Source organism: Rhinolophus sinicus, linkage group LG02, assembly GCF_036562045.2.
Source record: "Rhinolophus sinicus isolate RSC01 linkage group LG02, ASM3656204v1, whole genome shotgun sequence".
Lineage (NCBI taxonomy): Eukaryota > Metazoa > Chordata > Mammalia > Chiroptera > Rhinolophidae > Rhinolophus > Rhinolophus sinicus.
In genome coordinates this window covers 179,796,428-179,811,767 of record NC_133752.1, presented here as the reverse complement: position 1 = coordinate 179,811,767, position 15,340 = coordinate 179,796,428, and the positions used below count along the sequence as shown (strand labels likewise).

The window sequence follows — 15,340 nt, the reverse complement described above, 5'->3', positions numbered from 1 at the left end:
ACATGGGAGGAAGGGAAGGGGAACTAGAGATACATCCTAGCCTTCCTGGTGTGGACAGTGCAAGAGTATAGCATAGCGTGTAACGTCACAGGTTCCCAAGTCATCAATAAAACATCGCATTTATGTCCAGTATACCCTATTTCAAAGGACAAGTTAGAAGGATAATAAATTATAGGGCCCTTTGATTCTCAAGAGACAAAAAAATTTTTTTTAATGTTTATAAAAAGGCCAAAACTTGTTCACTAGAAAAGTCAGTTATGTGATTCATTATGCTTCATTCATCAGATAATCCAGTGCTACTAAAAGTCGTTACAGTCACCTGACAGTGTTTGGATCTGATGCCTTAACATGTGGTAACGTGCACTTTTGGTTCCCTACTCAAGGAACAATATAATGCTGGAAAGGCGATCTCTAAACCCAGTAAACACAAGTGAAAGATGTTTTCACTAACTTTTACACCATTCCTGTTGCGTGCTGTGGAGTAGTGGGGAGATCACTTAAGCCAGGGCTCAGAAAAAGTGGGTTCAAACTAAGTGCCCCGGAGGTTAGTTGACAGTGACTTTGGCCAAGTCATTTAATGTGTTTCGTTCTCTGAGAGTGGACAGATGAAGGGGACCATCTGCCCACCTACCTCAGTCTTCTGAGTACTGGGCACAATTAAGGAAGAAGCATTATATCAGCCTTTCAAAGTGGGTCCCACCGAAAGGGAGCTGTCAGGACACAGGCGGTACCAGACCGCCAGCCCCCGATTTGCGGATAACAGGTACACGAAACAACTCTAGTACAACACTTAGTTTAAACAAATAAAAGTTCCCCGAAGTTCATTCACCAAAAATGCGTTTTACTTGCAGGAGACTTGCGCAACTGGGGTTACCCTGTAAAATGCATTCGAGCGCCTATTAAACGAGTCGTATTTGAGAAGTTTACAAAAGGGGAGACAGACTGTGAAGCTGTAAACTTTTCAGACGCAGCACATCACCCGCAGAGCCACCACCAACCTACCCCGGCGACCCCGGCCACCTCTCAGGACAAGCAGGAGGCCGTCGCGGGCAGAGAGGTGCGCGACCCCGGCCCGCGGCTCCCGGGAACTTCCGCGCCAAACGCTCCGCCGCGCCCCTGCCCGGCAACCGTCCGGAGCGCGGGACCAGCCCAGGCGTAGGGAGTCCCGGGACCTCCGACCCGCCCCCTGAAGTGGCCGGAGGGCGGACGGGGTTCGGGAACGTGCAAGGACACGGTGGGCGACCGCCAGCTGACCCCAGCCCCTCCGGAACCTCACCTCTCAGCCGCGGAACACCGGGGGCCAAGGCACGGCCCGCTCCGGCGCTGTGCTTCCGGCTCCCGCCCGGACTGTTAAACTTCGACGGCCGGAAGTCCCACCCCCAAATGGCGTCAGCTGGCGAGGCTCAGCCCCAGGCTCTGTGGCTGGCGATGGCGGGGAAGGGCCTGGTGCAGGGGCCGATCCTGGGGCATCCCTGGGCCGCTGCTGGGGATGTTATCCCGCAAGGGCGGGAATTGCGGGCCTGGGCGGATTCCTCCACACGCCACCCACAGCGCGCGGGCCCCAAGCTGCTACACCTTTGTCATTCATTTGTTCCCTGATTGCCTACTCTGTGCCAGGCACTATGCTTGACTCTGAGTGAAAGGTGATGGGTTCAGCCTAGGAGTACAGGGGTACAGTAATCGCTTATGGTCCCTGGCTCCGTGGAGCTTACAATCCAGTATAGGAGGTGGATATTAATAAATAATTACATACGTCAATGAAAAGTGAAATTGTGACAATTGCTTCAAAGGAAAGGTATATGATGTATGAAAGTCCCAAATAAGGGGAATGAACATGGATGTGGTATAGGATACGCTTTCCTGAAGAGGAAACCGTGGAGAGCAGGTTAATACCACAATTTACAAATCAGGAAACATGTTCAGAAAGGCTAAGAGATAACCCAAAGTGTAAGCATCTGAGTTATCTGACTTTAAACTCACGATATTTTTTCGACATCACGCTGCTGAGTCAGGAACATTAAACATCATCTGGTTGGTAATTCTGAAGGGGATGCTTCTCAGAGTGCAAAAAGAGCTGAACTGAGTTTTCAAATGCCCCTTCTACCAGGGCCTCTTATAAGCTCTACTGACAATTTTTGCTGAGAATACTTACAATAAATATAGGGCATTTCTTCTGCAAACTGTTATTATTCTGTCATCCAAGTACATCTGGAGTGTCTTTCGAAGCTGGGTGTATAAGCCCCAGTTATTTGTACCCATATTGCAAATAACTGAAAAACTGTTAACGTGCAGTTTTTTAGAGTGGAAATGGGAGTCCTAGCCAAGTTATAAAGATTGATGGTGAGTCTCAAAAGGAGAAAGATAGCAAGCAGCAACTACCTTAATTGTATGATTTGCAGTTCTTGAGGTTATTAAATTTTGACAGCAATGAGAGCCAAAAATTGAGAAATGAGAAAATAGAGTAAGGGAGTGAGGACAGGGACAATCAGGGCAAACGGGGAAAAGAAAAGACAGTTAATTAAATCTCTAAAACTTTGAAGCCAGCAGGAAAATTAGAATATATGAAGCAACATATGATATAATAATATATATCATATATACATATTATATATTATATAAGAGCAAATATAACAATAGATATTATTCATTGAACACATACTTTACTAAATACTATATGTGTGTATAGATATGATATATATAATGTGTATATGCATACTATATATATATACTATATATATATATATATAATTTCATCTTTCTAAAAGCACATACGAAGTCTGACAATTAAGATTGTGAACTTGTTGCAACAATGTTGCTAACCTTTTCCGATATCAGAGGAATTATTTATTATGAATTTGTACCAACTAGACAAACAGTTAACCAAGTTTACTATTTGGAAGTGCTGAAATGGCTGCATGAAAAAGTTTGACAACCTGAAGTTTTCGCCAACAATTCATGGCTCTTGCATCATGGCAATTCACATGGCGCTGTCTGTGAGGGAGTTTTTAGCCAGTAAACAAATAACTGTATTGGAACCCCCTCCCTACTCACCTGATCTGGCCCCCAATGACCTCTTTCTTTACCCGAAGATAAAGGAAATGTTGAAAGGAAGACATTGTGATAACATTCAGGACATCAAGGGTAATACAATGACTGCTCTGATGGGCATCCCAGAAAAAGAGTTCCAAAATTGCTTTGAAGGGTGGACTAGGCGCTGGCGTCAGTGCATAGTTTCTCAAGGGGAGTACTTCAAAAGTGACTATAGTGATGTTCAGCAATGAGATATGTAGCACTTTTTCTAGGATAAGTTCCCGAACTTAATTGTTAAACCTCGTATATACTATTCTACGTCCCCACTTTACATATGAAGAAACAGATTAAGTAACTTGCCTAAGGTCACACAGTTAAGAAATGGTATAGACTGGAGTTAAACCCAGATCCATAAGACTACAAAGACTGTGCTGTAAATCATTATGCTGTATAGTCAAGAGCCAAAACACTGCATAAAGACCCAAATGTTAACCTCACTCCTCCTTCCCTGTTGGTGCCACAGCCTCATCAAACCTTACATGGTTCTGGAACTATCTTGTCATAAACAAGTCTCAATAGGTTTAAAAGAATAAATCTTACAAAGTATGTTATCAGATCACAATAGAATTAAATAGAAATAGAAAACAATAAAGCATCTAGAAAAGCCCCAAATATCTGAAAATTAAAAAACCTTACTTCAAAACAACACATAGGTCAAAGAAGAAATCAAATCACACATAAATTAGAAAATATATAAACTGAATAAATAAAAAGCAACATAAAAAATGTATGGAATTCAGCTAATACAGTGCTTAGACAGAAATATATAGGTTTAAATGTCTATATTACCAAAAAAAATGAAAGATCCAAAATCGATGATCTACGCTCTCTCATAAGGAACTTAGAGAAAGAGGAACAAATTAAACACAAGTAAAGATTAGAGTGCAGAACAATGAAATTGAAAACAAATGGACAGTATTCTTTGAAATGATTAATAAAATTCATAAACCTCTAGCTACAAATACCAAGAAGAAAAACACGAAGTATCAGCATGAAAATAGAAAGAGAGGCCATCAGTATAGAACCAACAATATTTAAAAAGATAATAAGGGAAGAATATAAACAACTTTATGCTAATAAATCTGGTAACAACATGAACAAATATTTTGAAGACATATATAAAAATTGAGACAAAAAGAAATAGATAATATGAGTAGTTCTACATATACTACAAAATTTGAATTCATAACAAAGAAAACCCCAAGATCAGATGGCTTTACTGTTGAACTCTATCACACACATGAGAAAGAAATTATACCAATACAATATGAAATTTTTCCAAAATCAGAAGAGGGAGGGGTATTTTCTAAACTCACTTTTTTAAGGACAGTATTTCTCTGATTCGAAAACCAGACAAAGACATTCAAAGAAATAACTGTAGACTCATAGCCCTCACATATAGATACAAAAATTATATATATGTAAATTAAGTCTAGTAACATATGGAAAGGATTATATATCATGACCAAGTAAGGTTTGTTCCAGAAAGGTAAGGTTGGTTTAACATTAAAAAATCTCTTAACATAATTCACCATATTAACAAAATAAAGATAAATAGCCCATATAATTATGTCAATAGATGAAACAAAAGCATTTGAAAAATTCAGCATTTATTTATAATTAACAGCTCTCAGCAAACTAAGAGTAAGAAGGAAGAAACATCCTCAACTGGTTCAAGAACATCTATGAATAGCCCACAGATAGCATTATATTTAATAATGAAAGACTGAGTGCTTTCCTCCTAAGATCTAGAATAAGACAAGGATGCCCTGTGTCACTACTACTACGTATTTAACATTCGTCTGTATGCCCTAGTCAGTGTGATAAGACAAACAAACAAATGAATAAATAAATAAATAATAATAGACAGGTAGATAGATAGATAGATAGATAGATAGATAGATAGATAGATAGATAACACACAGAATAGAAAGGAAGAAGTAAAACTCTATTTGCCAAAAATATGATGTATACTGGAAAATCATAAGGAATATGGAAAAATCCTCCTAGAACCAGTAAGTGAATTTAGCAAGCCTATCCTAAATCAATATACAGAAATAGACTAGTATTTCTATGCATCAGCAATAAACAATTGGAAAATGAAATAAAAACTACAATTCCATTTCCAATAGAATCCAAAAGCATCAATTACTTACAGATAAATTTAATAAAGTATGCAATAATTATACATTGAAAACTATAAGATATTGCTGAGAGATGTTAAAGAACTAAACAAATAGTTATATCATTTTAATGAGATAAAAAACAATATTGCTAAAATGTTAATTTTTTCCATCTACTTATTCAACTTAACCTCCACAAAATTCCAGCAGGTATATTTCGTGTGTGTGCAAACTGAAAGGCTAATTCAGAAATTTATATTGGAATGCAAATGACCTAGCCAAAATAATTTTTTTTTAAAAGACAAAGTCAGAGGACCTACACTGGATATCAGTCTAGATTTAATGCAAACCAATCCATGGTGACAGAAAGCAGTGTGGCACTTTCCTAAGTGGAGGGAGGAATCAAAAATAAGGAGTCAATGACACAGTGGTTGATGCTAGAAATGCTCTTCATCTTGACTGTTGTGATCATTTCAATACATCTGTCAAAGTTCATAAAAGGGTATATTTTAAATTATACAGTTTATTGTGGGTATAGTATATCTCAATATTTTTTTTTAAATCTCAGGGACCAAGGGTTCCTGATCATTAATGAAGTAATATCCTTAACTATAAGACAAAACTAAAATTAATTATTTTTTTAAATGACATACCAAAATACTTAATTGTCTAATTTCAAAACACTGGCTTGAGAGAGATTTTTAATATTCTCAAAAGTGAAAAAGGAAAAAGATGTTACTAAAGTTTCAAGAATCAGAATGGCTTCTATATTCTTAAGAGTACCACTAGAATTTACAAGACAATGGAACAATACCATATTTCTGAGTGGAAATGATTTTAACCTAAAATCATCTAGCCATATTATCATCCAAGTATCAGGAAGGAATAAAAACATTTTCAGACATGTAAAGTCTCAGCAAATTTACCTCCCATGCTACCTATCAGGAAGTTGTTTAAGGGGATGTTCCACCAAACCAAAGGAGTAAAATGAATGAGACGAACACCCAGCATGCAGCATAAAAAAGGTAAGGGGACTCCCCAGGATGTTGGTGAAGGAAAATCCCAGGATAGCAGCTGTCACTGGGCCTAAAGAGCAACCAGTTCAGACAGTAGGTCAAAGGCTCGAGGAGGGCTAGTGTCAAAAATACACACACACACACACACACACACACACACACACACACACACACACACCCCTCTGTCATGTTTAAGTATGTCAAGAAGAGGTTTACAGAACTGGGGGAGAGGAGGTTATGGACTTAATTCATGATTGAATATATAGAAAACTAGAAAAACAACCAACCAACCAACCAAACAATAACAGAAAACTGATACTATGGAAACAAAGTTGTACAAGAAAGGAAAAATGGAAATAGAAACCATAATATATCACATAACTCTGCTACGGATAATATTTACATTGTCATAAAAAAGTGATCATGGAATGTTAATTTGACAAAAATTATGACACTCTATGTTGGGTTGTTAGGGATGTGGGAAGTGTGCATCTGTGTTGGGGTGGAGGAGAGGGCTATGAGAACTGATTCCTCATCTTCTATGGTGTAAAGTCAACAGGTAAAACCTAAAATTGAAAAAAATCATGAATTAGCTTATTATTCAGAGAGATGGAGATGAATACCAAAAACAGCAAGAAAAAAAAAGTTGAAAGGGTTGCCTCTGGGGCTGTAGTCAGTGATGGGTAGGGACTACTTTTAATTTAAGCCTTGTCATTATGAATACGAGTACTTCTCTTTAACTTAATCTAATATGTCTGATTTTTGTAACTAAATTAAATTTTAAAAGAAAGAAAAAATTAAATGCAATATTGAAACCATTCATATTTTAAGGCATCAACATTTAGAAAGGACAGAGTAACCAGACAATATGTGTTCTAGCAGTTTTCAGAGACATACCAAAAGGTCACATCGTTTGTCATTATTTTTCTGTCAACACACATTTGTGGGCCCTCCAAGTTCCCAGCAAACTGTGCTGGGTATTTCAATCACCAAGATGAACAAAAGGCTATACCAAGGTAACAAATACTAGCAATAAAAAGTCAAAAGAGCTCTAACATTTATCAAGTGCTGGGGAGTCATGATGGAAGAAGGAATTAACACAGTCTAAGGGGATAAGGAAGCAAGATGATATATATAGAATTTAAGGTTTTCAGGTAGAGGTCCTATTACGTGGACACCTGCATCCCTTCTCTCTTCCATGCCTTCCCTACAACACCACTACCCTTTGGGACCCTGCAGCCCCACATGCTTTTTCTTGCACACTCTTCCTTGAACTTTCCCATGGCTCCCTCTGGAAGTGCAATCAGGTTTGTGCTCAAATATCACCTCTTCAAAGATGCTTTCATCTGGATTAACTTATCTAAAATATCCCCCACATCTCATCACTCTGTCTTCTCAATCTAATGTATTTGTCTTCGAAGCATATACGCGTAACCAGCTGACATTTTGCCATATTATACATTTATTTACTTGTTGTTTGGTTTGTTTAGTCTCTTTCCTGGAATGCGAGTGCCACAAGAATAGGAAATTTGTCCTGTTTGGGTTGGTATTTGTTTGTTTGTTTTGCCATTATAGTTCCAGGGCTTAAAACAGTGCTTGACATATAGTAGCACTCAATACCTATCTGTTGAATAAGCAAGTGGATAAAGAATGAATATCTCCAGTCTAAATATCTCACCTGAGTGCAGACCCCTACACTCAACTGCTACCATCTTTTCTAGATCACAAAACCACCTCTCTGCAAAACCATTCCCTCTTCCACAGCTCTTAGCTCCCAAGGGCTCAAATCAGACATTGGCAAGTCAATTCTGACTTTCCTCTCGTCTTTCCCTCCTTCTCACAAACATCCAAATTGGTAGTCACTAAACCTAGTCTGTTTTATTGATATCTTTCAAATCTGTCCACTTCTCCCCATCCGTACTGCTGTTATCTTTATTTAGATCACCCTTGACTCTTGACTGAATTGTTGAAATAGTCTCCTCCTATTTTGCTTTCCTGTCTCCAGTCGTTTATCCCTCTAACTACCCTCCAAACTCCTACCTCAGTGCTTTTCATAAAATGCAAATCTGATCCCATGACTGCTCTGCTTAAAACCTAGACTCTTAGAATAAAGTCCAAACTCCTTTGCACGCCCCTCTAGGCCCTTCACCACCACCTCATGCTGATGTCCCCAGCTCTTCCCTTGCCACCTTACTGACCAGATATGCCATGCAGCACCCTGTTTATCCTATGCCCTTGCTGCTGCTTCTGCTCAGAACATGTCCCTCTGCCTCCCTCCAATGTGATCAGTTGACAGGGACTGAAACTGCCCCTTCCTGCTGGGTGTTGCCAGAGCATCCTGTGCCCACCCCCATGGACTGTAAATCTTCTGTCTACTCGTTGGCACCAGACTCAAAGCTCAGGAGTATGGTGTCTGCATAGGAAAAGTGTGTCTTTGTGTCTCCAGTTCCTAGCAAGATGCCTGACACAAAGGAGATACTTAAAATATGTTGGATGAATGGATGAATGAACGCATGAATCTGTTTTTCAGAATCTCTTTTTAGAACTTAGCAGTAAAGTGGAAAATGCATTGCCAGTAGGGTGTCTGAAAGCATGCCGACTATTTAAGAGCTAATTGACATATTCCAGACAAGATGAAGAGGGCTGGACTCAGGCAGAGGCAATAGGGATGGAAATAAGGAGTCAGAATCAGGAGACTTTTGTTCAAAAAAAACTCAAAAGATACTTTATGAGCAAATGCAATTGATTGAATGCTGTGAATTTTCTGAAGGGTGGTTCTAGTGTTTTAGACAAAGGCTGGAAAGCCAGACATACCCTGTGAGAAGCAATCGATCAACAAACTTCATGAAAGTGAGAAGAGGTGACTGAAGTAGACAAAGGGGTTAGTATAGTGCATAGAATTTCTGGTACAGAAATAAAGTAGTGTTTTAACTGATGAAGAATCAAGAGGCCGACAAGGAGAGTGAAGATTTTAGAGCAGAGGATGTAATAACTGAAAAAATTTGCCTCGGTCCTTCATATAGTAATGAAATCTGCAGACAGCCTACAATATTACACTGACTGTGAAGTTATACATTATACAAGCTGCCTTCCATTTTGATGAGAGAGATATCAATGTAAGCATGAACATTTGGGGATTTATTGGGGGCAAATAACTAACTTCCGGGGCATGCCATAGGATCAGTAGAGCCTAATCCCATTTACACTTGACAACATCTAGAGCCATACATAAAGGTAACTTAAAGCATCCCTGAAATGTGGAAAGATTCTGCTATAACATCTGTGCTATTCTACAAAGCATAGGGAAGGAAAGGGAATGGATATCTCCTAGGAGCCTACTTATGTGTTGGACACTGTGGTTTACATACATCTGTCCCCCACATACACTTTTTAAAAATAAACATGAATTACTATGCTCTTATAACTGATTTTGGAAAATTCTTTTTGGAGACTGTTTTCTTCAAACCTGTAAATACATTTTTTTTTTTCTGAATAGGTAAGGAATACATATAGTAAAATCAGTCAACCAGTACAAATAGGTAGAGTTAAAAGTAAATCTTCCTCACCTCTGATACTGAACTGCAATTTCTTCTCTTTAGGACAATAACTAAAAATAATTTCTCATGCATCCTTCTAAGAATATTCTGTGTATAAGTACTTTAAATAATTCAACCAAAAATCTATTCAATATACACTGAACACAAACATTAGCTTACTATACAATTCTGTGCTTCCTTTTTATTTCACTTAATATATATCAGACAGTTCCCTATCTTCATGCATATTGGTCTCATTCTTTTTTCTGGTCACATGATATTCCACTCTGTGGATGTATCATGTTTTATTTAGCAAAGCCTCTATCAGTGAATATTAATGGTGTTTGGCATATTCTTTATATATACATAATTTCCCATATATACAAGTAGAACTATATATGCTAACATTGCTCAATAGTAATGTAATGCAAAAAACAAGTAATTTTAAATGTCCTAGCAGCCAAATTAAAAAAGTAAAAGAAACAAGTGAAATTAATTTTTAAAATGTATTATATTTAACCTATATGTCCCAGATATTATCACTTCAACATGTAAATCAGCATAAAAATTAATAATGAGATATTTTACATATTTTTTACTTGCAGTCTTTCAAATTCAGTGTGTATTTTATACTTAAAGTATATCTCAATTCAGATGAATCGCGTTTCAAGGGCTCAGTAACCATATTTGGTCATTGGCTACCATATCAGTCAGCACAGGTATATATATTCCTAGAAGAATTACTCAAAAAAGTATGTGGTGAAATTTTTATGGCTGTTGCCAAATTGCCTTTCAAAGAAGTCGTACCTGTTTACAGTCCCCTTAACAATGTATGGAGTGACTACTTTCCCACATCATTTGCCGGTTGGTTAGGTGAAAAATGGCATATTGCTGAGTTTCATTTTGCATTTATTTTATCACAGGTGAGACTGAACATTTTTATATATTTAAAAGTCATTTTTATTTCCTTTGCAATGGACTATTTTTATGTCCTTTGTCCATATATTTTTTATTGGATTGGTCTTTTTCCTCACTGATATATGAGAGGATAAAAATAATTATTTTATCTCTCATAAATGTTGCAAACATTTTTTTCCAGTTTATCCATACTTAGCTTTGGGTATTGTATTATTTTGCCATGCAAACATGCTATTTTTTGCAGTCAAAATGTCCATTTTTTATGGCCTCTAGATTTTATCATGCTTATAGAAGTCTTTCTCTAAGATTAGTCATTAAAAAATCTTTTCATGACCTCTTCTAACCCTCACAATAAAGTTATGAAATAAATGTCCTTATTTATATTTCACAGATGAGAAAATGGATGCTTAAATAGTAAATGAATTGCTTAAAGACACCAAGCTAATAAACAGTAGAACCAGGATTAAAATCTAGTTAGTCTAACTCTAAAGACTATGCTTACTCTTTTGACTAGATTGTAATAATCAATATAATTTGTTAGGTGTCTCACAATTGTCCACTTCTTTTATATCCGAGTACAAAATTAAATATATCATATTAATAACTATATTTCATTAATCCTCACACCTTATTCTCACAAAGTTCCAGATAAAGAGAAATTAGCAGTTTGGACATTCCCATGAATTCTCATGGAAAGAAAACAAAAAGACAAAATATAATAGAAGATAAACAGAAAACATTCAAGAGATCAGCTTATTGGGCTGAAAGGGAGAACCAATAACAAACCCCAGTGAGACTGCAAAGAGCCTTGACTTCCAGACCAATGGGTTTGGACGTTTTTATGTGAGAAGCCAGAAGTCACTGAAAAATTTTGAAAAGGTAGTGACATGAGTGAGAGAGAGAAAAAAAAAAGAAATAGGGAAAGAAGAGATCATTAACATCCTGGAGAGAAAAATTAATCTATCTCATTATCGTATTACATGATTATGTTGTATTCCTATTAGCTTTTTCACCAAATTTTACTGCAAATAACAACATGGGTTGTTTTCAAAACTCAAATTTGTTCTTAGAAAACATGTACTTATACCTGTCCGAGCTCTGAGGCAGATTCAAAAGAGAAGCTTCAAAAATGTCTTGTGCAGTAACATCATTGCTAGAATAAATGTACAGCCTCCCAAATTGAACACCTTTGTTCCATTTATTTTATTTTATTTTTAAAAATGACACTTTGTAATTTTATCTTATACCAAAAACAAATTTCAATTACCATAAGGGAAAACAAAGTCTACCTTTTCTTTTTTCATTTATTTTCCAATTACAATTGACATACAATATTATTTTAGTGTTAGGTGTACAACACATTTATATGCCCTATGAAGTGACCACTCCAATACAACTAGTACCCATCTGATACCATCCATAGTTATTATAATATTCTTGACTATATGTGTGACTTTTAGGGAATATATATATATATATATATATATATATATATATATATATATTAACCCATATTTTAATTAATAAGCAAATCTCTTCAAAATAAAGACTCATCTATGGGCATTTGTCTTAGCTTTTTAATCAATATATGTCAGTTTTGAATCTAAAAGGTGAGCAGGGTTTTAACTGCAAAATGGTTTCCACGAGAATCACTCAACAAATTGTAGACATCTGTTGCTTTGGGTTTCCCCCAATTCTGACCATATATCCTGGAAACAGCAGCTCTTTCATTTCCTTCTTTTCAATTTATTCCTCCTTTTTTACACCATGTGATTCTGGTGGCATCACCATTGATAGAACCTACCCCCTGACCTACCAGTAGGCTCATGTCCTGGCTGGCTTGACCAGTCAGTCCTTCCTAGAAAGTTGTATATTCAAAAGTGAGGAAAGAGAGTTCCCTCTTCCCTCTGGATTTACAAGACTGAGAAGATGTGAGCCTGGAGCTACCATGAACAGGAACCCTGTCTGCAGTAAAAAACAATAAGACCCTGCATCACAGGGGTACCAGAAGAAGAAGAGAGAAAGCAAGGAATTGAAAACCTATTTGAAGAAATAATGATGGAAAACTTCCCTAACCTGCTGTGGGGGCAGAGCCCCAGAAAGTAGTTTCCAGGCTCTCGGCCTCACATAGAAAGGTGTTGGCTCAGGTAGTAAATGGCCAACTGTGATTGGATGGCCATCAGCTGTGGCTAGTTGGCCGTCAGCTGTAACCAGTGAGCCATTGGCCACTAATATAACTGCTGTGGCTACGCTAGCAGAGGGAAAGAGAGAGAGAAAGAATGGGGGCTAGCAAGAAGATGGTGGCTGGGCTGGCAAGCGTGGATGGCGGTTTGAGGACAGTGTGGATCCAGCCTCCAGTGAGAGTATAGCGCCGCCAGAGATAATATAGTGGTATGACTCCCCTACCTATGGCTCCGTGGGTGTTCCTTTTTGGCCTCACCATATCCTGCGTTCTTGTGTGGGGAGCGGGAGCAGAGACCCCACCGGACGCCCTGCATGACACCTGCTGAATGAAATAGATATACAAGCCCAGGAAGTGCTGAGAGTCCCAAATAAGACAAACCCAAACAGACCCACACCAAGACACATCATAATTAAAATGCCAAATGTTAAAGACAAAGAGAATTTTAAAAGCAGCATGGGAAAACCAGTTTGTTATGTACAAGGGAACTCCCATTAGATTGTCAGCAGATTCCTCAACAGAAACTTTGCAGGCCAGAAGGGATTGGCAGGAAATATTCAAAGTGATGTAAAGCAAGGACCTACAACCAAGATTACTCTACCCAGCAAAGCTATCTTAGAATTGAAGGATAAAGAGCTTCCCAGGCAAGAAAAAGCTAAAGGAGTTCATCACCACCAAACCAGTATTACAAGGAATGTTAAGGAAGGAGCAGGAGGAGGAAGAGGAGAAGGAGAAGAAGGAGAAGGCAAGGGAGAAAAGATTGAAAATAATAATAAAATAGCAATACCTACATATCTATCAACAATTACTTTAAGTGTAAATGGATTAAATGCTGTAATCAAAAGACATAGAGTGGCTGAATGGATAAGACAACAATGCTGCTTACAAGAGACTCACTTCAGATCAAAAGATACACACAGACTGACAGTAAAGGGATGGAAAAAGATATTTCATGAAATTGAAACAAACAGAAAAGCTAGTTTAGCAAAACTTATACTAGACAAAGTAGACTTTAAAACAAAGGCTATAACAACAGACAATGAAGGACCCAGTAATCCCATTTCTGGGTGTTTATCTGAAGAAACCCAAAACACTACTTAGAGGGGTCATATGCATCCATATGTTCATTTCAGCATTATTTACAATAGCTAAGAGATGGAGGCAACCTGGTTGTCCATCAATGGAGGAATGGATAAAGAAGAGATGGTACATATATACAATGGAATATTACTCTACCATAAAAATGAATGAAATCTTGCCATCTGTAACAACATGGATGGACTTAGAGAATATTGTACTAAATTGAGCAAGTAAAACAAAGACAAATGCCATATGATTTCACTTATATGTGGAATCTAAAGAACAAAATAAATGAACAAACAAAGCAGAAACTTATAGATTCAGAGAAAAAACTGATGGTTACCAGATGAAGGAGACTTGGGGGGAATAGTGAAAAAGGCTAAGAAGTACAAATTGGTAGTTACAGAATAGTCAAGGTGGTTGTAAAGTATAGCATAGGGAATATAGTCAATAATATTTTAACAACTATGCATGGTGTCAGATGGGTACGAAATTAATCAGGGTGATCACTTCGTAAGTTATATAAATATATTTACCCAGTATCTTGTACATGTGAAACTAATATAGTATCATGTGTCAACTAACTGAAAAAAAAAGTTATTTGAAAAAAGAAGAGAATAAGACCACAAATAGAGAAGGACAGAGATATGTGAACGAGGGATTATGGGGAGAGATGGGGAGAAAAATGTAAATATCATTTAAGACCCTGGATACTCTTTTCTCCTGCCTATTAATATAAACCAAAAAATTCCTTATGTTGATTTGATTTGAGTTCCCATTACTGACAATCAAAAGAGAGCTAATTGCTGCTCTTACAAATTAGTTCCACTTTATCCAATCTGACTTCACAGTTTTTACCTCATTCAATCTTTTTGAAGTCCACCTCTCTGTTAGCTCCGTTCTCTTTCTTACTATATTCTCTTAGCTTTTATCCCATCTCTCTGGCTGTACCATTTTGGTCTCCTGCTGACACTGCCTTCTGGATTTTCACACTATGCCTTTCTTCCTGTGAAATAGCATTAAAACCCACTGCTTCAAAAACCACTTCTACTCTATTTATTCTATATGAGAAAGCCCACAAACACCACAAGCCCAAAGTGGTTACAGAAAACCTATTGTCTTGGACATCAAACCTGCTCCTCCTGCTACTATATTCTGCATCTCAACCAGTAAACCCATTATCCAGCCAAAAGGCCAAACCAGCACCCAGTCCTCCTACGCTATCTTCTCTCTCCCTCCACAGTCTATCAATCATTAGATCATATAGATTTCACTACGTATCCTTCAAAGTCATCCCTACATTTTACCTCAACATGCCCTCCCTACCTGAAACTATCTAGTCTGTGATAGTACTATTACCTCCCAGTGAGTCATCTTACCTCCAGGTCTGTCCCT

General features: G+C 37.6%; 1 protein-coding gene across 2 annotated transcripts in view; it reads right to left on the bottom strand.

Moving 5' to 3' along the window:
• NEDD1 (NEDD1 gamma-tubulin ring complex targeting factor) overlaps positions 1-1,356 on the bottom strand; it is a 42,192-nt gene extending 40,836 nt beyond the window's left edge. Inside the window, exon 1 of one of the 2 annotated variants that reach the window (XM_019732198.2) lies at positions 1,277-1,356. The gene's annotated coding sequence lies outside the window, so the exon portion shown is untranslated. Of the gene's footprint in view, positions 1-1,002 lie in introns of both variants that reach the window. The other variant, XM_019732199.2, reaches the window with a different exon arrangement.
• Between the last annotated feature and the right edge of the window lie 13,984 nt (positions 1,357-15,340).